This window comes from Protopterus annectens, chromosome 3.part0 (assembly GCF_019279795.1).
Source record: "Protopterus annectens isolate FY-2018-M chromosome 3.part0, PAN1.0, whole genome shotgun sequence".
Classification (NCBI taxonomy): Eukaryota; Metazoa; Chordata; order Ceratodontiformes; family Protopteridae; genus Protopterus; species Protopterus annectens.
This window is the reverse complement of record NC_056731.1, coordinates 791,327,338-791,350,771: the sequence shown is the minus strand read 5'-3', so window position 1 is coordinate 791,350,771 and position 23,434 is coordinate 791,327,338. Positions and strand designations below refer to the sequence as shown.

At 39.2% G+C, this 23,434-nt stretch overlaps 1 long non-coding RNA gene across 1 annotated transcript in view; it reads right to left on the bottom strand.

The window, feature by feature from the left end:
* Positions 1-3,157: 3,157 nt before the first annotated feature.
* Positions 3,158-23,434, bottom strand: part of LOC122796559 — a 193,235-nt gene continuing 172,958 nt past the window's right edge. Inside the window, exon 3 of the long non-coding RNA XR_006363988.1 lies at positions 3,158-4,049. This is a non-coding gene — a long non-coding RNA (uncharacterized LOC122796559). The remainder of the gene's footprint in view (positions 4,050-23,434) is intronic.

The following is a 23,434-nucleotide window of genomic DNA, read 5'->3' as shown; positions in this document are numbered from 1 at the left end:
CAATAGGATCTTTTACATCACCTGAACTTACACTATACTTCACTGGTGTGTCAGTAAGTAGAAAGTGAGTCCAAATAGCTGGTGTGGGATCAGAACTGAAAGTTTTCTTAACTCCTAGCATAAAGGGTGAAACTGTTATTTGTTGGCTCACGTTGATCAAAATAAACACAACTGATAATGACAGCAAATGATGCAAAGCATAGATTTTGTATAGAGATTATGAATGTGGTTAGGGATATTTTGTGATATACAGCAGTATTCATATTCTGGTGTTAGATGATTCATGTACCTTATATTAAATCTTTAAATAATTAAAAATGTATAAAGGGAAAAAATATGGAAAGCATTTTTTCTTGGTTTTTGACTTGTCTTTGAGGTCTTAGTAAGGATTGAAATTGTTCAAGGCCGTATTTTGCACTATTTTCTAGACATTTAACTTTTAAATTATGATTAGCTTTTACCAACCACAGTCACCTCTAAAAATATGCACAAAATTAGATTAGTGGCACAGGCTTTCCTTAAGTCATCACTCTCAAGCCTCTTGCCACTAAAGTAAAGGAATTATATGACCAACACAGACTTTCTGATTGTTTTACAGGCTATAATGGAAGTCAAAGCAGATTTTCTCAACATTCAACATTTACAATATATGTACCATGCGCTGCTAAGAAACAATACCTCCAAACCAAACATTATCATCTCTAGGTTTCCATGCTAGTGTGTCTTTAAAAATTATGTTTGCCTGGTGTGGTCAATATTTAAAGATAGTCACCTCTGAGGAAAAGGCCTTTTTTAAATTTCAAATACATTTGACAATATATTACTCTGTTATATTGCAGCAGACACAAATGTTAAGAATTGTGCAAGATGACTGGAAAGTTAATATGTGGCATTGAGCATTTCTTTAAATTAAACTATAAAAACAAATAATATGCTTTTGGGGCTTACTGAATAGCTAGACTTGAAATTAATGCTAAAAAGTTATCAGTGTACTTAATCAGAATCAGAATTTCAACTTTTTTTTATGAAAATGTTTATAAAAAGTCTATATTTAGTATTTAACTGTTAAACACAAAGGAATGATAGTATAAGGTCATGAAAACAAACCAATGGATATGGGAAGGGAGCATATTTGAATACTGATATATTTTACACGCAGACTCCTCTAGAGAACCAGGATTTAAGTTAAAGAGAAACATTTTGACCTATCAACTTTTCTCTGTTTACAGATTGTACAGTTATGTCTTGTTGTAATTGTCCTCCTTTTACTATTATTGTCGTGAGTTTTTCATCTGTCCCAGTCATTCCTGAACCACATTTAGTAACCTTTGACTTTAAAACTATTCATTAAGAAAATGTCATCCACAATTTTCCATCTTTGTAAACAAAATATTTGCTCACATTACTGCTGAGTCTTCTAATTCATTTTTCAGTTGTATTTGGTCATTTGTATCTCTTTTCCTCTTATTACTTTTATTAAGCACCCTCCGAATGTCTGTTTCCTTAAAGTACTTTGACCTTTCTTTCTTGTTCTACTATCCCTTTGGTCCTATGTTTCTGAGTGCAGATTTTGTACCATGTCCGATGGGGTCATACACAAAACACTGATTAATAAATTAGAACAATTATAATTTATAAGGTAGACCACTCTGTTATTGGCAATAGTTTCAGTATTCCTGGGCCTAGTGTTTGACAATTCACATCCATGTATTCAATTTATTGCATTCATCTAATATAAAAATAATGAATTATAATAAGAAGTAGCTGATAACATGTTAACATGGTTTGTTTTCTTTTATATAAATTTATGTTTGCCTGTGTCTTAAGTGATAATTCAATAAAGGTGTAAAAAAATACAAGTAGCTGATAATGAAGGCACCGAGGAAGTGTTAGGAAAAGGCTGCAAAAGTAGATAGTCATAAGCTAGATACTCCAATATAGTCTTTCATCACTATTGCTGTTTAAGGTTGTATTTAGTTTAACATAAATCCTTAAATAAAAATGCTATGAACAAATTTTGACCTCATTGCTTGTAGGTGGCAGTAAAATGAGAGCATAGTCACTTGACATGCTTGAATTTGTGTTATTAATTTCCATTTAAAGTATGTTGGCATATTTCAATAGCAAATGTAAATATACTCTTACTGTAGGGGGTTATCTCTTTACCCTTTACAATATCAACTTTTACAGTGTTTGGGACAAAAAGTGTTATTTTGACAAATAATTTTCTTGATTAGGACAGCCCCTTGACAATTTTCCTGAAGCTGAAAATTCCTGACATGACATCAGGAAAGACTGACCCCACAATGACTGATTGCCTGCATAATTGTATCACTGAGGGTTGGAGGTGGGTATAATGGTTAAGGTGTTTGCCTCACAGACACAAAGTACAGTATTTGATTTTCACCTCTAATCTACTAGTGGTCCATGTGAGATGCAGCTATAGGCGTGTCTTATATCTGAGGAACACAAACTGTCTGTTATGTCTCACAGATGGAACTCCCTACATTGAAAATGAACATATAATGATTTATTAATGAAATCATTATGTGAGTAGCTGTTCCTCTAAAGACGTATGCTGCTTTTGATTACTGATAATGCTTTGCTGGTGCATGTAAATCATGAAAACTGAGCCCTCATCTGTTAATGTAGGGGTTTAGGGCTCTGCTTTGTTAGTAAGTTGCTTACTGTGTCAAGGATGCAGGATATTAACATTTTCTATGATTGCGTGAATCTCTGAAATAACAAAACTCCAAATATCAGGGCTGGTTAGTTTCTCTGAGCCTAAAATCAAGCTGGTATAAAGTTACCATGCTTACTGCTATTTTACTTTTCATCTGAGATTGTTTAGCCCGTAGACAATTGGATGGACATTCACTCCAAGCATGACTAACCTATTACTCCTTGCCAAAGGATGTAAAGTCTAAGAGTGAGTACTGGCAAGGTATAAATGACCATGTAGCCCTGTCGCCGTGTACATTCTATGATTGATTGTCAGTACCTAAGGTGACATCATTTTGTCGACGTGGTCATAAGGAAAAAATTGAGTCGACAGTGAAACTAAAACATCAAAACCATTTCATAATATACATCATAAGTATATTTTGTTTAAACTGTATTGTTACATTTTTCAAGCATCTCTGTTTTACAGGCAATTTTATTTTATGGTATATTCTTGATGTTAAAACAGTGAGAGGTTTGAAAATAAAATGAAAGTAGCAATGCCAGCAAGACAAGTGTGTCACAGTGGCAGAATGCTATCTGTGTCAGATATATCTGTCACATACAAGGGCAGACTTGATCTGATATAACAATGTCATGGTCCACCACATGCAGATGAGGCAAGCCACATACAGATTGCAGGAATACCTGTCCGGATTGTCCGTTACACTGTCTACATGTATGTCATCATCTGATGTCTGATGATCACATGGCACCATGATGACAATATCTGTGACATATTTTAACAAGTGTCATAATTCAGTGATAATATATAGCCACAGACAAGTCAAATAGCGCTGTACATCTTACAAGCATGACTGCAGTATGGGATGCGTGCACAAATGTGTGCTTAATAATAAAATATAGCCAAATAGAAACACATCATGACTGGATCACAAAGGCAATACTTACAACCCACAGGACCCTCCCTGAAGGAGTTAAATGTCTCAAAAGATCTCCTGAGCAATCTCCTGGAAAATGTTGTGTGTGGCCCTTGCCATATCCTGGAAGAACTGGCCCATCATGTCCCTCATCTGAGTCTGGAAGACATCAATGATGGCATCACAGATCTAGTCCCTCAGGTCATCTGGCTAGTGTGGTGGAGAAGTGGTCACTGTCAGTCCACTAGAAGGATGCCATGTGTTGGTCCTGGTCCATTCTTATCACCATCATCATCATCCTGGTTTCCACCTTGGTCCTCAATGTCAGACTCTGCCAGAAGTGGTTGAGCACATTTTCATTGTCTTCAATGGATGGATGGATTGGTATCGGCCTTGCATGCTGTAACGTGGTAATAACTGTAAGTTCTTACACATTCCCAAATGAGTCTTAACAGTAAAACAAAAAAAAATCAGTATTTCTTATGTATGAACTGTACTACTAACATGACAAGTAATCTATCTGTTATGTTTCTGTGAAAATGTGCAATAGATCAAACCCTAACATATTACAAACTTATCTATGTAAATCAGATTGTTCTGGGCAACAAATTAGCAATAAATCCATGTAATACATAATGCACTCGGGTTTACTTCACTTGACCTAAATTTCATTTGACTGACACCCATTTGGGCGACACCCAATTGACCTAAACATCAGTGTGAAAAGATTAGAACTCAAGCAATACAACCCAGCAGACATCAATGACACTGTGAGATAGCAAATATCCAACTACTCTACACAAAAGTTGATTCCTGCATGCTGCTCACAGCAGAAACAGTAAAAACTGTGTTGGATGCTAGCAAATAAAACTCAATGCAGCAAACACACATAAGTTATACAAGATCGTGACATCAAAACTCCATTGGGTAGAACACAGCTGATTATCATTTTGGTTGTGCCGACAAACATCTTTTAAACTCATATTATTAACATTTGAGTGATACTTACAAATGCAGTTTACACAAAGACATTTGCTTAGCAAAAGGTTTACACAATACATTAAGAATTAGAAGATTTACTTTGTGGATGCATTATGGCAATCTTGCCATCTAATTTGCATGCAGGGATACCAGCTAAATAACATTCCCATACAGGAAATGGACACACGCTAATAGTTCTACAGGGATTGAATAAGGCTGAAGATAATGACATGTTCCCATCTTCCTTCACTGCTTCTCAAGTCTGTGAATGTACTCAATGCACACAACACAATTGCAACCACATTCCTCCATATATGCATGAATAAAAGGAGAAGAAATATTAATTTCCAACAGTGATCCTGTGTTATGAGGTTAAACATCATTTAAAGGTCTTGTGCAACCATGTTTTGCACACACCTCCAGTGTTTCACTTTCTTCTGGGATGACAGAACGGCTTCCTACTGTGCAAATCCAGTTTATTGGATATTGTGATGTCTCATTTTATTCTTATTCTTATTTCCTGTTAACAAACTTTGACTAATCACAGATCTACGAGGGCAGTATATCACGATTGTCAGCTCGATGAAGCAAAGTTGGGTCTTTTCTGCTCCTGCACTAATAGGCTGCGTCTATTTCCTCTGTTTTTGTTATTTTTTTTGGTAAGAATTAAGTATGTTAATGCTACACATGGGCTGACTGCAGTATGTTTTTTATTAAGGGAATAGGTTTTGCAATAGCATATCTAGCAGTAGTATCCAACTGTAATCCTCAGTGATTTACTAGAAAATCAAAACTTTTTTGAGGGACGGACAGGGTAAAATATGAGGCAAAATCAGAGCATTTTGCAAAAATAGTGGATAGTTAAGTTAAGATTCAGTGACATTAGTAAAATCAGAGACATTGAAGAGTTATGAACTTTGTGCAGTACATGACATGCTTGTGTGACAGTGAATCAGAGGCAGCCTTCTCATTTGTTTTCACATAACACTAAATGAATCAAAGTTTGAAGATCAGATTAATGTGTACCTAACCTTAAAATTGAAAATTAGACAAAAAAAAGTAAAACTGTCTCAATATGAAAATCATCTCTCTGCATGGTTTTCTCACTCTTTCTGACCAGGTAATAGACTCTGCTGAGCCCAACATGAAATCAGAGGGCAGAGCATGTTATTGCTATGGAAGGCATTTTTTGGAAGAGATCTTCCTTAAAAAGAAAAGTGAGAATGCAAACTTAAATAACAGAAAGACTGCCAAGGTAAGCAACTATTGAGGAAAATAATTTTTGAGAACAGGTAGGTTGCTTTGATTTTGTCAGTGTGCACTTGATCTTTAACGTTACTTTAACTCAGTTCAGAATGTATTTATAATAAAGTAATGACGTAATCAAACATTGTTATACAAGCCTAGGTAGCAGCTTGTATTAAGAGCCATTTATTTCAGTGAATAATTTTATCACACACACTAGGAACAATTAACTAGAACTTAGAGAAAGCTAGAGTCAAACCTTCATCTTCCACCTACGTTCATACCAAAGTCCAGAACCCTACTTACCTATCTACTTGCTTTCTGCTATGCAAAACACAAATGAAATTCAAACATCTGTGATCTGTAATGGCACAGTTTAAACATGACATTCTATGTCTCCCTGTCTACACATGCATAATGATATACAAGTTGATTTAAATGTGAGGCAGGCCCAACGTAACATCTGAAGAATCATGTGATCATTGCGCACATTTGACATTGATATTAAAAAGTTTAGTTCAATATACACATTAAGGTTAAGAGAATGACCTGTAAAATTTTAGCATATCTCCCCCAGTAATAAATGAAATTTGTAAGTTCTGTCACATAGCATGCAACACATAAAGGACACATGCTGAGTAAGTGGACAATTGTATACAGAATATCAAAATACTAATGCTGTTCTAGATGCAGGCTGTTTACAAGGTAGGATGCCTTGATATATGTACAAAGAGATCATGCACATCAAATATAAACATATATACACTTATGTAAGTCTGTGCATGTGTCTTTGATGCATAGCTATGTAGATATCTGGCATGTAATAAAAACAAATGACATATGCTGAGCTTTCCTTTATGACAGATGTTGAACCTCAGTCAACATCAGACAATCCTCATTATCCTTCAGCCCTCCAAATTATGGACATGGACAAAAAACAACAACGAGATCCACACAGTGAGGGGATGAGGTAATCCAATGTGGAAGATTAATAATTTACGTAAATTGCAAGTAAAGAAACAAGTTTAAATCTCTAGAAAAAATAGAGCTGCACATTACAAGAATTAAATGTCTGAAGTGGCAACACAAAAGATGGTGGACAGCAGTCATTTACCTTTCCATTAGTACTAACCCTCAGCGATATGGCAGTCAAGAGATTACATTTCCAGATTTGCTGTAAATCAAATGTCATTACAACACACTCAAATGGAATGCACCCTGACTTTTTCACAAATTATTTTAGCATAGGCAAATATTAATGCATGTGAATATTAATCAAGTTATAGATAATGCTGAGCATATCTCATTTGATTTAAATACAAGTTGCACTAGAATCACAGGGATATCCATGGTAAGTTAGTAAATGGTAGACAACTACCTTAAAATGTTGCAGATAATGAAGAAATGCACATTCATCTGCAGCATAAAATAATTGTGTATTACAAGGCAGAGATTAAGTCACATAAGTTACAAGTAACAAACATGTCTCAATTTTTAACATGCAAAAACTGGCCATGACAGGACTTAAAAGACTATTGTGGGATTCAGGGTCTATATTATATGAACGAACGTTCATAATATCGAATGTCAGACCTCAAACTCTTTATGTGCACCCCCGCTATATATATATATATATATATATATATATATATATATATATATATATATATATATATATATACCAACTCTGAGATCGCCCTACAGTGAGGAAAGGGCAAATATTCCGACCTTCACTGTACTGCGATCCCACAAGAAGCACTTTGAGGTCTGGCATTTTCACTCTTTAGAGCATTTCGAATTATGAACATTTGTTCATATAATATAGACCGGGGATTCAAACCTATAAACTCAAAGCAGGTGGGAAAGCAGTTAATGACACAAGCCAAATTGCTAAACCACCAGCTATGCCACAGTATAGGGATTACATCTCCATGTTTGTTGTATATTCAGTATCATTACAACACTTAGTCATATCAAATACATGGCGACCTGCATTGATACTATATTTCTCTAAGTTAGGCAAAAAAATCACTGCATGTGGGTCCTTATTACTGAACACATAAGACAATGCTTTCATATTTTCTGTTTCAGTGATCATTGCACATAATTACACATCCATCTGTGTTAAGAAAGAGGGTTCAGGCGCGTAGGCAGTGAGACATTTCCTTGTGGTACATTTGACTGGGGACACATGGCTGAAGTGACATTTAGCTGCAGAGAAATATGGCTGTTTGCAAATTCCCTGTGGGCAAAGAGAAGAATGTGTTGCCATGCCCACAACTTCAATAACCAAATGCACAGGGGAAAAACAATGTCCATGGTCCCCAAGGGAACATGAGACAGCAGGCAGTATGGCAGAGGGCATGTCAGTGGCAGTAAAAATGCAGTGCACAATGGGCACTGCCTTTATAATCAGTGTGTATGGACCACTACCCCCTTCACAGTGTCTAGGAAACATTACCATGTGACTACAGTAGCCTGCAGGATTTCCTCCATGCTGTAGCACACTACATGTTGTAGTTACATATGTATGTACTGCACACTGAGTACAACACTCATTACTTCTTCTGTCACTGTGCATTTGGTTATTAAAGCTGATACAGCAGAATCTACCACAAGGATGTAAGAAACACACAATTTAAGAACTTCCTGAGCTGACTCAGTAACTGCTTAATAAAAGGTTATTTAGAATGCATTTACATTCTCCATCTTTTTATACTTCGGGTTTCCATTTATAACCTTTTCCTCACAGTAATTCAAGTACAAAGTTGGTTTGCCTATTTTGCTTTTCCTACTGAGGTACTATTAAGTGTGCTTGTCTTTAATCCTGGCTACTTTATCTGTTTTACTGTGCAAAATGTGGTATTGTAGTAATATAGTCATACCACAAGACGAGCCCACCATACAAAACCCAACCCTTACCCCAAAACAAATCCTCCTGCAAGACCCAGCCACTCAGTCATGCTGTCCCCCTTTTTTGTCCATCCTCCTTTGTAATGAAAACATGTTTCCCCCCAAACTGACAACTGCCCTGCCAAGAAACTACATCCACAATAGAACCCCTTTTCAGCCAACTGTACCAAGCACTACCCTTAAGGCTTATAAAGCAGCCAGCACAGGATTGCTTTAACCTACCCACTCTGAAGGACTTGAAGTCCAAAACTCCATGAACGTCACTGCCCAGTGCCCAGCTCTCAACCTTCCATTTTCCAAATGAGGAAACTTAGCCTTTAGAATGTGGAACAAATTGGAAAAATGTGGACACAAACTAATGGTTTACCAACCACCTCCACTAGGGAGGTCATAGGATGGTTAAAATATGCTGTTTACATTTATAAAAAAGAGATCTCTTAATGAATTTACCTGATTCCAGTCCATACCTTGGCACAGGATTATGATACTATGTTATGTACCAGTCATGGAGGAGAACCTACAGTCATGAGACTCAAAGTTTCCTTCATAAAAGGTGCAGGACCCTTGTGTGTGCTCTTTTTTTTTTTCCTTATATAAATAAGCACTGAAAAGCCAGTAACACTTAACACTTAAATTGCCCCCCTCCCCCTACACAGCTCTTGAATGGCTAATGCACAGTCACATCCTTTACCAATGTCAAGGCGAAGCCATGGTTACAAAACAGCTTGCTTTGGCCATCTGCCAAACCCTCCACAATTAGTGCAACCCGCACTACCATAGGGAGTGCAATCTGAGAACCATTCAGCCGACATAGCCACCATGTCTAGATGTGTAGTGGGTTCCGCACAGGTAAGCAACACCGAGTGTACAGCACTATTTGTCGTATGGCCATGATACACTTCGCCCTCTGTGAGACACCACGTGAAAACATCACTCAAACAGCAGCACAAAGCCAAATCAAACCTCTGCAGTCAAAACTATCCCAAATAAATCTTTAATACATTCCAGGCTAGGTGTAGCCATTCTCCACATGAACACTTTAAACTAATTTCTCAAATCACTGACGTTTTTTGATGTCCAAATGTTCCATATATTCTGGAAATACAGAAGCCATCTATAAAGCTATGGAGCAAGATGCAAACACATTCATCATACCAGGAAACCACCATTTGGCTAGGTGTAGCCATTCTCCACATGAACATTTTAAACTAATTTCTCAAATCACTGACGTTTTTTGATGTCCAAATGTTCCATATATTCTGGAAATACAGAAGCAATCTGTAAAGCTTTGGAGCAAGATGCAAACACGTTCATCATACCAGGAAACCACCATTTTCTACCCCCCCCCCCTTTTTTTTTTTTTTTTTTTTTTATGCATCCACATGGAAAACCAACACCCTTGAGTATCTACCAGCTATACCAATTGTGAGACACTCTGGACTCCAAATCCCAACAAGCTCCACAAAACAAAACAACATCATAAGCTCCAAGTCTGATGCCAGCACATAGTCCATTATGCAAACAGACAAAAGACCACAAAATTCATGCAAATAAGGCAACCAGCCATTCTGAAACAGTCAACAGAAAGCGACCTCAAAACACCCTCCTTACAGTAAATGCCCAGCCAGAAAGAGCAATACCGGATTGACAGCTTTTATTAATTTTTTTTAAAGAATAATAAAATTCTTTATTTAAATAAATTCGGCAATGCGGTTTAAAAATTAAATACATAAATGTATTGCAGCACAAAAAACTTGAATACATAAGTTTTGCACAGATAGATGACAAACACTGTCTGACAGGTAGCTGCTGTTATGACTACCACAAACTGGAAAGAGTTGTTCCTCTAACAACTATGCCTATTCAGCAGGTGCAACAATAATTAGGTTATATCTATCTTCATGAGCTTACCCATGCTGACTAAAAGTCCATAAAATACTCCAGACTGTTTAGAATAAGCGCTGATATGCTTTGCCAAAGAAATGTCTCTTTGTTTGAAACAGAGCTCCATAAGAGTGCACTGTAATGAGCCAATACTGGAAATATTACCACAGTCTTTTCTTTTTCTTTCTTATATAACCTTCCATGCCTGAATTATATAAAGAAGTGCTTGATCTTTACTTAAGCAAAAACCAAGTTCTGATTTACAGCCACAGCTGCATTTAGTATTGTCTCATTTTAAGAGTGTAGGAGTGCCATGTCTGTTCATTCACTGATTACAAGCCGACCACAGTCTTCCAACCGTCACCGCGCGTGAGCAGCAAATCTTGACCCTCAAAGTTCGTCAGAGCCCACGAACGAGAGGAAAAGGAAAAACACCATATGCAGCTTCCACTGAGGAAAATACCTTAAGATGCGAATGGCAAACTGACCCCCACAGAGGATCCTGCACCTGATCGCAATAAACCACCACTACTAATGAGCTGAAAAATTAATTAAATACACCACTAACCAATTAAACAAATGAATGGGAATTAAATTGCCGCACACCACTGTCAATGGCTGCAGCAGAAAGGATCCCCTACCACAAGCTCTCAACCCCGCTGTAGGCATGAGCGATACCATATGAAAGAATCAAGGAGGCAGTGAAACACCGAGATCACCACAACCACAGCCCTCCAGAATACGGCAGGCATGTAACCTGATTCAGTACACCATAGCTTCATAGGTTCATAGTCTGGTACTAGGCTATTGGCCCTAGGGCCTATACAAGCCTAGCCATAACAATTCCCTGGCTATTTCTTCCCACAGTATTTACTTCCCTGGACCCCTGTCTAGCAGGGCAACTGACGTGATCTCTGGGGTGAATTTCCTATCTCCCATCCAATCATCAAGGTTCTTTTTGAAGAGGGCCAAAGAGGTGCTCTGCTTGACATGTATGGGCAGTCTATTCCAGAGTCTGGGGAGTCTCTGGGTCAGGAACCTATCCCTCCAGCATGTTTTGTTCATTGTGATGACAAGGTTTAGATCCTTGGAGCATGTGTCTCTGAGGGATTGGGATTTCTTTAAGTGTAGCATGTCCAACAGCTCTGGGTTTGACATGGCCTTGTATGTTAAGCAAAGATCGCCTCTGAGTAGACGATATGTGACAGAGTATAGGTGGAGTTTTTTTAGACTGTCAGCATAGGGCATCTGCTTTAGGCCTGTGATTTTTTTAGTGAGGTATTTCTGCAGCCTTTCCAGTTGTTCCAGATGTCTTGAGAGGTACATACCAAATGGGGCGTTGTATTCTATAATGGGTCTAATGAGAGATGAGTACAGTGGGACAATGCCATCCTTTTTTCTGGATGAAAAGTCCTTAGTGATGAGGTGTGCCACATAGAAAGATTTCCTGACTGTTGTGGCGATGTGGTTATCGAAGGTGAGACCACTGTTCACCTGTGCCCCTAAGTCTCTTATCACACATTCAGTGTTTAGTGTACTGCAACCTATGTGGTAATTCATGGGTATATGTTTTTTCCCAAAGGGGATAACTATACATTTCTTGGCATTGAGCTTGAGCCCGTGGCTCTGGCACCAAGCATCTGTTTCTGTAAGGCCCTTTTGTAGAATATACACATCATTTGGGGATTCAGTAAAGGCTCCCAGTTTGCAGTCATCTGCGAACTTTGTTAGCCAGAGTCCCTTAGTGTTGGCCTGTACTTCAGAGAAGTAGATGCCAAACAGGAGCAGTCCCAGGACTGAACCCTGAGGTACTCCACTTGTCACTTGTCTGGAGCTGGATTTGGAGTTGGCTACTTTTACAGTGTGTGTTTTGTCAGTAAGCCAGTTGGCAACCCATCGAGTGATGTAGGGATTAATGCCCAACTTAGTAAGTTTATCTATGATTCCAGAGTGGGGGTTGGTGTTGAAGGCCTTAGCAAGGTCCAGATAGGCTGTGTGGACCACCTTACCCTTGTCCACGGCTCTGGAGACTGATTTGAAGAAGTCAATCAGGTTCAGGAGGCAAGATTGGCCCTTCACAAACCCAAACTGAGTAGGATATAGTGTTTGAAGGTTGCTAATGTCTTTGTTTATAAGTTCCATGATAATACATTCCATGGCCTTGCAGATCAGGCTTGTCAGACTGATGGGGCGGTAGTTCCCGGGATCCAAGGTGGATCCTCCCTTGTGGAGTGGGATAACTGTAGCTGTGCGCCACTCAGTGGGCATGAAGCCTGAGATGAGGCTATGATTAAACATGACACTTAGGTGAGGTGCCAGTTTATTTTGTAGTTCAAGTAGTACACAGCCTGGGATGTCATCTGGTCTCATGGATGCTGTATTCTTAGCTTTGGTAAGTGCATTTTTTACCTGTGTGGCCATTATTACCGGAATTTTGCAATCTTTAGGTATTGAGCTGGGCCCTTTAAGGGGTGAGAGGGGGGGTGAAGTTTGCACTCAGTCGATCTGCTAGGATATTGGCAGTATCCTTGGGATCAGTATATTTAATGCCATTCTGTTGTAGCTCAGAGCAGATCTGAGCATTGCCATTTAGATTCTTGACATAGCTATAGAATGCCTTGTGGTTGTCTTTGGAATCTTTGGCAATTTTATTTTTGTAACTAGCTTTAGAGGATTTTATGAGGGATCTCAGCTTCTTACTGAGGCTGGTAAAGGAGTTTTTTGCATCCTGGGATTTTCCTCTTTTCTGCAACAGTTTCTTCCTTTTGTTGTAAAGTTTGTTTATGGCAAGGGACCACTAGAGTGGCTTCCTTTTTTTTGGAGGAGAGAGTCTTGGTTCAATTGGGGATGGCACGATTCATACACGAGTGGATGTGCTTGTACAGTGCCTTAGTGTAGGTTTCAGCAGTCGACCTTTCAGTTCCCTTCTGCATGGGTGTCATGACATTTGTCAGTTCTGACTTGAGTAGCAGGAAGTTGGCTTTGGAGAAGTTTTTTACGGAGGTTTTCTTACTAGGGGGTGGGGGGTGGGATGTGGATGTCAAGGATGATTAGCATATGGTCAGACCTGACCAACGAGGGGGTGACCATAGGTGTGGAACATCGATTTCCCATGTTGGTAATGACCAGTTCGAGGATATTGGAGCCCCTGTTGGGACTAAGGATTAGTTGATCCAGGGCATTATAATTTATGAATTCCAAGAACCGTCGGGCAAAGGTATTGGTACACAAGTAGTTTTCCCAGTTAATGGCAGTGTAGTTGAAATCTCACAGTATTAGGGTGTTTGGTTGTATCTTAATATTTTCCAGTATGTTTGGAAAGGTGTAGTGAGAATCTTGGGGCATGGTGGGGGATCTGTAGCAAGCTACAATTTGGATTGCAGTCTTACCTAGTGTTAGTTGCACCTGGAGAATTTCAGACACATTGTGTTGGGCAACTAGCCTGGTGTTGTGAATATTCTTGGTGAATATGAACACTCCTCCACCTTTAATGCTTTGGTCCTGGTTTGGTGGTCGAAAAGTGTGGTAAGAGTTGTAGCCTGGTATTGCAGGGGTGCTCTCTGGAGCCTTGAACCAGGTCTCAGTTACTGCACAGATATCGATGTTTTCCATTTTTAGGAGTGCCTCGAGAGAGTGCATTTTGAGGTATAAACTTCTAGCATTGAGTAGGATTACCTTCAGATTTTGTATGCTTGTACCTGTTATAGTGGTGGTTTTGACCTTTGAACTTTGCCTAAGAAAGGCACTATAGGGGAGGCATGAGCCTTAGCCAGTAACCTGAATCCCAGGGGCGACAGGTGCAGACCATCTCTGTCAAAGCATCGTGGTCTGTCAATCATGTCGTCCCAGGCAGACAGATACTAGATCCCCTTTGAATAACACCAGAAGCTTAGCCAATTGTTGAAATCAATCATTTTGTCCTTATACTGTGATATCATTCTGGGCAAAGGCAGGATGCTACTCAGGGCTAGGGTCATACCTGCCTGAGCCACATGATCTGAGAGCTCTTTCATGTCTCTTTTCATGTAGTCCAGGGAGGTACATCTCAAGTCATTCACTCCAGCATGGACAATGACAGAGCCATGGCTCACTCCCTTACCATGATCAAAGTGAGAGAAGAGCCAGCCTTATACAAAGCTATCATCATGTAGCTGCGAATCATTACGAATCTGAGGACCACAATGCCTAATCCCAAGTGGAAAACAGACACACCTCTGCAACTTTCTTAATATGCCACCCAGCAACCCTGCAAAATCCCTCCAACTTGCCCCCAAAAAAATTTTAAAATTACCCACCTTTTCTCCAAGTACCAGCAATAGCCCACGGCATATGTGTCACCACAGTATTCAGGTCGTCCTGGACGTAAGCTTGCCATCTAGCAAGTTCACACCAAAAAATGTGACTCCTACCTCAGTTACACTTAACAAAACCCTCTAAGCCCCTCCCTATCCTTACCTCATTTCCTCCTAAACATCCCTCCATCCCAGTTAACCCTATCCTCCCCTTATTCTCTTAATAACTGCTAATGTATTTATCTAGCCCCACTTGAAGATATCCCAGGTCAAAATGATCTATTCCAAACCTGATTTCTCAAGTTGTTAGAAAAACTGCAAACAAAATAAATAAATAAAGTGTCCTTTTTTGTGATAGGTGGTCCATGGAGAGGGCATTGTTGTCACATTTATATTGCAGGAAATTGGCTTCCAGGGTTGCCAGTGGCTAAGCTACTCATATGTACTTTAATTTAAACCTGAACTGAGAATACAACGGCTAGCTACTCATATGCACTTTAAGGATGAGAGAAAGAAACTTCAATTGAGCATACAACTGTAGACGTCTTTACAGCACATTAATAATAAAATCTGTTACTACATCCCTCAGATCTAGTAATCAATGTGCAAACAATCCTGAAACTCCTTTTCACACATCCTATTACTCTTGTAAAGTTGTTCTCAATTGTACATCTACTATGGTGAAATTATTTTCTTGTTGATATTAAGAAGTGCACAACTGGTGAAATCGCAGTGGTGCAGTGGTTAATGTTGTTGCCTCACAGCAAGAGATTCTCCAGTTCGATTCTTGGCTGGAATGCCTTCTGTGTGGAGTCTGCATGTCCCTCTGCATTTGTGTGGGTTTACTCCAAGTGCTCTGCCTTCCTTCCTCTTTACAAAGACCTGCATCTGAAGCATTTCTCCCCAGACCTCCATTGAAAATTAACCTGTTCCAAGTTGGACTTTCCTGGTAAACAGATGATAAATAAAAAAATATATATTTATAGTTTCAACAAATACTGCAAGGAGTTTCTCACTGAAGAGGTCATTTTTACTTGTTTGGGTGCAGTTACATAATTTAAACAGACATCATGTTTTATCTGTTTCCATTTCTCATCTCTGTTTCCAATGTGTGCGGCGCAGTGGTGCAGTGGTTAATATTGTCACTTCACAGCAAAAAGTTCTCCAGTTTGATTCTCAGCTTGGGTACCTTCTGTGTGGAGTCTGCATGTCCTCCCAGCATTCGTGTAGGTTTCCTCCAGGTACTCCAGTTTCCTCCCACATTCCAAAGACATGCATCTGGAGCATTTCTCCCCAGGCCTCCACTGAAAATAGGCTTTTCCCTAGTTGGACTTTCCCAGTCAGCAAATGTTAAATAAATAAAATGTTCTGAAATCACTTGCTTTTTCAATTCCATCAAATGTATCCAATGCAATGTAATGGACTTATCGAATGTCTCCTGCTTACAGGTCTCAAGAGAATAACTGTTTGGGCAAAACATGTGCAAGCTTCATCTGCTGTCTGTGTACTAAATTTTCTATGTGACTTCATACATGAAACTGCAAAATAATGCTGAATGTTCATCAGATATGTGTGACTTCAGCATGCTGTAAATGCTATACAGAGTACTTGACATGGTGACCACCTGTTAAATTATACATGATACTTTTTATTGATAACTTATTTTAATTGCCTGTGCAAATGTATGTAAATGTACACCTTATCTCCTCAGGCCTCCTCTGAAAAGGGGCTTTTTCAGTCAGACTTTCCCAATAGTCAAAGCAAATAAATACGTATGTTATTACGTATAACATAGCTATCTTGCTGTCTTTGCAAAGAAAGAAGATATGTACTCATCTGAACATTACATCTGTGTTGTCCATTTTCATTCTTCCTCAACCTGTGAGTTTGGATCTGACATTTGGAGCTGACTTGGCCACTTTCTATAGCTCTAGGATCCAATTCTTGAGCTCCTACCTTACCCACAATGCCTCATTCCCCCGGATTACCACAGATCGCGTTTGCTGATAATATATTTACAGTAAATCTATAACTATATACAAATTAAATACTATGGAATTGAAAGTGATAGAATAAAGTTCAGTGGCTCAAACAGGAACTTTGGTTCCTATATGTATATCCATCAGGTCTTCCACAGTCATGGACAGGAGGAAGGAAGGTGGGAAGGTTGAGGAAGAATGAAAATGGACAACACAGATTGAATGTTATGGTGAGTACATAACTTCTTTATGTGATGTTGTTATTTTCATTCATTTCTCAACTTGTGGGACAGAGTCCCCAGCTACAGTAACCTTGGGTGGACCTCATGCAAGGATATTCTGGAGCATGGTGGAACCATAAACAGCTCTGCTTTCTGGAAATAATATCCAGTTTGTAATGTACAATACATGCATGGGAGTTTGACCAAGAAGCAGCTGCACAAATGTCATCAATAGAAACTCTGGACCAGAAGGCTTGAGATGTAGACGTAGATCTGGTAGAATGAGCTTTCATATTTTTAGGTAGTGCAATACCTTTGGAAGAATATACATAAAAATGCAATTTGTTATCCATTTGGCCAGAATAGTTTTGGAAACTGGCCTTACTATTCTAACATTTGACAATGAGATGAGCAGCTGGTCAGATTTTTCAGAAAGATTTTGTTCTATGTAGGTAAAAAGGCAATTGTCTAAGAACATCTAGAAGATGAAGAGTATATTCACCTTTGTTTTGGAAATTGGGGAAAAATGCTGGTAGGTTGATTACCTGATTAGTACTGTTTTTGGAAGTAATTTTGGATAAAAAAGAAGGATTGGTACACAAGGTCACTCTGTCTTTATGAAAAGTCAAATAAGGGGGTTTAGAAGACAGTGCTTGCAATTCAGCTACCCTTCTAGCTGAAGTGATAGCTACTAAGAATGCAGTTTTCCAGGAAGGTTATTTTAAGTCTACCTTGGCTGAGGGTTCAAAAGGGGGTTGAAGAAAAGATTGTAAGATCATGGTTAAGCCTAGGGTTGTCAACCGTCCAGAATTCTTCCGGACTGTCTGGAATACGGAGACTGCCTTTTCTTGTCCGGAAAAAATAAAATCTTTTCTTTCAATTAAAAAAAAAAAAAAAAAAGTACTTTTTTTTTAAAGGGTGTTCTTCTTTAAGGACATCTTTTGCATCTGGTCACCATCACACAGACACAGAAGCCGAGATTCTCATTTATGTGACATCTTCATCTTCCGTGCGTTGGGTGGAATTTTAATTCTAGTCTCCACTTTCTTGAAGATGTTTGGACTGCAGCAGACCACCACAACTGGTCGGACAAATGAGGGAGGTAGGACTGTGTGTGTGTATGTATGTGTACAATGAAGCCTGAGAAAGGGCGACTTCATTTGGGACTGGTACCTTCTTCAATAACTTCCTATGGTTAAGACCAACTGAGACTGCAAATGTTAAGGCAGGCAGGCCCTCTTCACTACCATGAAGCTGAAAGTTGATGGAAATCTGATAAAAATATACTCGCCGCTGTTATCAGTGATCTGAGACCCCTAGAGATATTTATTTGATCAGTCAGAGTGACGGGTGTGCTTGTATTGTGTAAATGTATTTATATGTCTCACATAAAACCAATATGGGTGACCTGTGTTCCACACCAGAGGTCAATTCCTCGTTGGTCAGATATGACCACAAGCTAATCACCCCTAGACATCCACAGCCCGCTCCCACCCTCCATTAGGGAAACTACCATAAAAAACTTCTCCAAAGCCAACTTTACACTTCTTAAGACAGAAGTGGCAAACTTCATGACACCCATACAGACGGACAATAGAGGTACGACTGCTGAATCCTACACAAATGCACTTTATAATCAACTACACGAGTGCATGGATCATGCTATCCCTATCAGAACCAAGATGCTATCCTCCAAAAAAAGGAAGCCAATCTGGTGGTCCACTGCCATAAACAAACTCTACAACAGAAGAAAGAAACTGTTGCAAAAAAGAGTAAAATCGCTCCCTGGTCAGCCTCAGTAAGAAGCTGAGATTCCTCATAAAATCCTCCAAAGCTAATTATGAAAATAAAATTGTTACTGACTCTAAAGACAACCATAAAACATTCTATAGCTATGTCAAGAATCTCAATGGCAACACTCAGATCTGCTCTGAGTTACATCACAATAGCACTAAATATACAGAACCGACTGATATTGCCAACATCCTGGCAGATAAGTTCAGTGCTAACTTTGCCCCCCCTCTCACCCCTGAGAGGGTCCATCTTTATACCGGAAGAATGCAAAGTTCCTGTAATCACAGCTGCACAGGTAAAAAGCACACTCTCCAAAGCCAGGAACACAGCATCCATGGGACCTGACAATATTCCAGGCTGCATTCTACATGAACTACAGAACGAACTGGCATCCCACCTAAGTACCATGTTCAATCATAGCCTCACCTCAGGCTTTGTGCCCACTGAATGGCGCACCATGATGGTTATCCCACTCCACAAAGAGGGAGCCACGATGGACCCCGGGAACTACGGCCCCATTAACCTGACGAGTCTGGTCTGCAAGACCATGGAACGTATCATCATGGAACTCATAAACAAAGACATTGGTAATCTCCAAACTCTGGATCCCATTCAGTTCAGGTTTGTAAAAGGCAGATCATGTCTCCTAAACCTGATAGACTTCTTTGAAGCAGTTACCAAAGCCATAGATGAGGGTAAGGTGGCTCACACAGCCTATCTAGATCTTGCCAAGGCTTTTGATACCATCCCCCACTCTGGAATTATAGATAAACTCACTATACCCCTATGTATAAATCCCTATGTCACAAGATGTGTTGCCAACTGGCTCACGGACAGAACCCACACTGTGAAAGTAGCAGACTTCAAATCCGACTTCAGACCAGTGACAAGTGGAGTACCACAGGGTTCAGTCCTGGGTCCTCTCCTGTTTGGTATCTACTTCTGTGAAGTACAGACTAACACAGAAGATCTTTGGCAAACAAAGTTTGCAGATGACTGCAAACTGGGAGCCATAATCAAAACTCCTAACGAATGTGGACATCCTACAAAAGGGCCTCACTGAGACAGATGCCTGGTGTCAAAGCCATGGTCTGAAGCTCAATGCCAAAAAGTGCATTGTCATCCCATTTGGAAAAAACTCTGTACCCATGAACTACCACATAGGTGGTAGTCTACGTAACACCGATAAGAGACCTTGGGACACAGGTGGACAGTAGTCGCTCCTTTGATAATCACATCGCCACAGTGGTCAGGAAATTCTTCTATGTGGCACACCTCATCACAAAAGGTTTCCTATCCTGAAAAAAAGAGGTCATTGTTCCCCTCTACTCATCACTCATTAGACCCATTATAGAGTACAGCACCCCTTTTGGTATGTACTTCACAAGACATCTACAACAACTGGAGAGGCCACAGAAATACCTCACAAAGAGGATTACTGGCCTGAAACAGATGCCCTACGCAGAGCGTTTCAAAAAACTCCAGCTTTACTCCATCGCATATCACCTACTGAGAGGTGATCTCTGCCTAATATATAAAGCTATGTCAAACACAGAGCTGTTGGACATGCTCCACTTAAAGAAATCTCAATCCCTCTGAGCTACACGCTGTAGGGACCTAAACCTTGTCACCACAATAAATAGGACATGCTGGGGGGATAGATTCCTGTCCCAGAGACTTCCCATACTCTGGAACAGACTACCTATCTATGTCAAACAGAGCTCCTCATTAGCACTCTTCAAGAAAAATCTTGATGATTGGATGGGAAATAGGAAATTCACCACGGGGATCACTTCTGTGGCTCTGCTCGACAGGGGCACAGGAAAATAATTTTCTTGGGTGGCGAAAGCCAAGGTACCTTTTTGGCTAGGCTTATATAGGTCCTAGGGCCAATAGCCTAGTACCTACCTATGAACCTATACAGCCTGCATTGTTCTTGTGTATCACTCTTGGAGAAACTCTTTGGCCATTTTAGTCTACAAAACCACTAACAGTTTACAAATTACAGCCCAAATCTGTCAAGGTCCAGTATCTAGTATGCTAATGCTCTGCACAGGTTGAAAAGCATTGACACTGTCAATATTTTAAGTACACTTCCATGAAAATAACAGTGCAGTACAAAATTCACTGTTACATATTAAAAACATTTTGTGCAGGAGGTATACTCCCATACCTCTGTTACTTACATATACTAACACTGAGGTAAAAATTCCTTCTGCTCCCACTTACAGTTTCAGAATTTCAAGAAAAGCACTTATTTCCTTAGACTTGTAGCACAAACCTGAAAATTTGTAGTGCCACACTTTTTTCTCTGACTGTGTAAGGAATATTGCACTATAAACTCATGTGTAATGCTCATGATTTGCATACTGCTGATGTGATGCAGAGATAATTGAATGGTATGTGCTTGCCTGTTTGTTTTATGCCCTATTCCAACTGCATTTCAGATATGTCAGAAAATCAGTGCTGTTGGGTTTAAGATTATATTTATATATACTATATTTAAATGTATAAAGATAATAATTTTCTTTTACCTTTGTTTTGTTTTAGACAGCACGTTAACACTTGTTTTTGTTTTGTGGTTAGCAGTTAAATTTCAGGCTTGCATTAACATTCCAGTTGGCTTGCAGCAGACTGGTAGTAATTCTAAGATTCTGAAAACGTTTGTCATTTTTGAGTTTATTTTATTACCCCTATTGTTTCCACAGGTGCATATTCTGAAATATCTGCGGGTTTAAGAGATCACACAGTTTGTGTTGGCAGGCGGATGTGTTAAACACCATTAACAGTCATGTTTTCTGAAAAATTTCCAGACTTTTCTTCATGTTTATCATGCCCGATGTCCCTTGGTTCGTTAGCTAACAGTCTTCTTTTGTCTGGCATATAACGAAGCAACAGTTTATTTTCCTGGTTTAGGTTTCATTTCTGTCATTTACTGGATAGAGTGTGTGTTTGTATGTGAGATAGAAAACAAAAAGCATTGTAAGCAAGGAAATATCAAACTGGGTCTTTTCATACTATGTGCACTGATATTCTGAAAGGTATTTTAGAAAATAGCGCTTTGTCAACTTTTTTTTTTGTTCCTCAATACTGTTTAGGTCAAGATAAAGGGCAGATTATCAGCTTACTATTTTTAATGTAAATAGGCAATTTATTCTTCAAGGGCAGCAGGCACTGAATTTGTAGACGAAACACTGAAATATAAAGTTGTTACAGATCTCTTTAATGTAGAATTATTCAGATGACTTTTTCTTCTGCAGAGATTTTGCATACTGACTGATATTGGTGGATTGTAATGATAGAAGTTTGAGAAGTCTTTTATGGTTGAAATGTTCATATGTTTTGTTTAATTGCTTACTGGAAAATGTTCAAAACTATAAATTTAAAACATGCTCTAACAAGGGTTGCTGTATTATTCAAGGGATATAATTTAATTATCATATATTATAATTTAATACAATCAGGAAGGTGACTCAAAGAACTTTTGCATGGTCCTAAAAATGTGTGCAAGGGGCCTATGAAAACAGCCCAAAGGTAAACTTAACCTGCCACTGGCCACTGTGGCCAGATGCATTTTCTTTGAACATGGGTTTCAGTGCTGTTTCAGTGAATGTGAGTTTCAAAGGAAGAGACGTTTTAATGCCAAGTCTGTTTTCACTGTGAAACTGTATTGCTTTGTTGATCAAATATGTATGGTTTGTACTATGAAATTTGAAATAAAAGTTTGAAATTAAATCCAAATATCTGTAATTATTGTAGAAGCAAAGCAGAAGACAGTACGCACACAGAGTTTTGAACAGTGTTTATGGCAACTGGGGGGAAATAGCCAAGTAATGGGACATTGGAGTGGCTGTGTGGGGGTGGGGTGGGGGTATCAAAATGAAATGCATTTTGCTTTCACGTACATGTCCAGAATTTTTGACATGGAAAGTTGGCAACTCTGGTTAAGCCCCAAGGAGGAGTGGAGTATTTTATGGGAGGTCGAACTAAAAGGGTCCCCCTGAGGAAGGCATTACACAGTTTAGATGAAGCAAGTGATGATGAGTTTGCTCCTATGTGATAATTTGAGATGGCTGCCAGTTGCACTTTAGCAGTATAAAAAAACTTGGTCCATTTTGGAAAATTAAAGAAAGAAGGTCTGGAACTACAGGAGTAGGGAGTATAAAAGGGTCCAAATGTTTTTGGTGAGTCCATATAGAAAAAAATCTCTTTCATTTATTTTTATAGCTTTTTCTGGTAGGAGCTTAATATGAGGATATTAACATCTTCTGAGCCAGGGATGAGAGCCTGGTGTTTCTAGCTAGCATCAGAACTGGCAAAACTATTTGGTTAGTTTTAGTCCTGGAAGATCCAGATGAATGCCCTGAAGGCTAGGACAGGAGATCTGGATTATATTTCAGCGTCTATGCATGGCTTATTAGGATAAACCAACGGAAACAGAACCAGACTTGTAGAGGCCAAAAAGGAGCAATGAGGATCACTTTGATCTTCAACCTTCTGTGCTTTTTGAAGAAACTTTGGCC